This window comes from Tupaia chinensis, unplaced genomic scaffold (genome assembly GCF_000334495.1).
Source record: "Tupaia chinensis unplaced genomic scaffold, TupChi_1.0 Scaffold000252_1, whole genome shotgun sequence".
NCBI classification, from domain to species: domain Eukaryota; kingdom Metazoa; phylum Chordata; class Mammalia; order Scandentia; family Tupaiidae; genus Tupaia; species Tupaia belangeri.
The window spans coordinates 153,814-155,432 of record NW_006159732.1 but is presented as its reverse complement, the minus strand read 5'-3'; the positions used below and the strand labels follow the sequence as shown (position 1 = coordinate 155,432).

Below are 1,619 nucleotides of genomic sequence, written 5' to 3'. Positions count from 1 at the left end.
ACTCTGCTCTCCTGTGCTTGACACGGGACAGAGACAGGACAGACCCTGGTCACCAGGGAGCTCCTTAGCCAGGGCACATTCCTCACAGAGAGGCCAAGGGCCAAGATTCCTCTGCCCAGAAACGCAGGTAGAGCCCCTGGTTAGAGCAGAGATGGGGCGTACCTGCCCTGAGCTTCAGAGGGGACCATGCCAGCACCAAGCAGAACTCCCCTTCCTTCCTTCCTTTTAACTTTCCTATAGGGTATGCACACTTGCTGGAGAGACAGAGAGAAAGAGAGAGAAAGAGAAAGTGAGAAAGTACCTCCGGGGGGGATGGCCATGCCACAGTCTCTTCTCCTCCATTCTTTTCTCAAGAGGTTTTGAGTATATGCACACATCCAATATGTCTTTTCTTTAAAATTCATTCATGCATTTCATTTTATTTGTTATATTATTTTTGACCAGAGAGAGCGAGAGAAAGGGAAAGTAAGGAAGCAAACCACTAGGCCCAGGACTTGAACCACAGTCAGCCATGTGGGAGTCCAGCTCCTTAACCACCACACCATGTGCTAGCCCCCAGTATGTTTTTCAAGCTGCTGGGTCTGGGACTCAAACTCCAAGGTCAGTCACGTGGTATCTAGCACCTTAACCACCACTCCACCAGCCTCCTTGAGCTTTTTTGGGGGGTTCTGCAGATCTGCTCACTCAGGCCTCCCTGGGGCAGAGCCCGAGTCTTCCCCATTAGCTCATGGTCGAGCTTTTTTGGGGGGTTCTGCAGATCTGTTCACTCGGGCCTCCCCGGGACAGAGCCCGAGTCTTCCCCATTAGCTCATGGTCTCCCTGAGGGTAGGCCTGAGGCGTGTGCCTGTCTCCCTGCCTTCTGCATTCCTCGACTCCCTGATTTATTCACTCGCGGACACTCAGGATGTGCCTGCTCTGTGCCAGGCCCCACCTACATTGGCTTCTCGTGGATGATGGGAGGAAGCTGCGCCTTGGAGGGTGGGAGTCCCTGTCTATGGGGAGGGCATGTACAAGCCGGGAATCTGAGACCTGGTGGAGGGCTGAGGTAGGAAGGGGCTCTGCAGTCCCCGTGACTCACAGGAAAGCCCGGGCCTGCCCCGGAGCCATGGAGAAAGGCATCTTTGAGGATGGTTGAAGATTTCACTTCTGTGGCAGGAGAGAAAACCCAGGAGAGTGTCGAATATCATTGCCCAAAGGAAGACAGGAATTCAGAATCCTGCGGAATCCCTGACTCATCGCTGGGGGTGGAGGGAGGTGGGAGAGGATGGGCTGTCAGTGCTTCATTTCCATCCTTCCAGAAGAGTCAGCTCCCTCCTCACACGTAGGGCCCTCCCCAGTCCCACCCCAACTCCCTGCCCTTGCAGGGCTTGCGTCTCGGGGCCCCGGTGGCCACCAGGTTCTCCTTGTTGTCTAGCCCTGCCTCTCCTGCCGCACTCCTGTGTTCTAGCTGGACATGGACACCAGGTGGGGCCTGCAGAGGTACCCCCCACCCTCACCTGCCCCGGCTCCTGGGCCACTGCAGCCAGGGCCGGGGGTGGGTTAGTTCCTGGAAGACAGCGCTGTCCTCCATCCTGGTGGCCAAGCCTCTACCTGGATTGCAGACTTGGCTGGGGGCTTCA

At 56.4% G+C, this 1,619-nt stretch overlaps 1 long non-coding RNA gene across 1 annotated transcript in view; it reads left to right on the top strand.

Moving 5' to 3' along the window:
- The first annotated feature begins 1,381 nt into the window (after nucleotides 1-1,381).
- LOC102494350 (uncharacterized) overlaps nucleotides 1,382-1,619 on the top strand; it is a 5,881-nt gene continuing 5,643 nt past the window's right edge. The window contains exon 1 of the long non-coding RNA XR_334628.3: nucleotides 1,382-1,464. This is a non-coding gene — a long non-coding RNA (uncharacterized LOC102494350). The remainder of the gene's footprint in view (nucleotides 1,465-1,619) is intronic.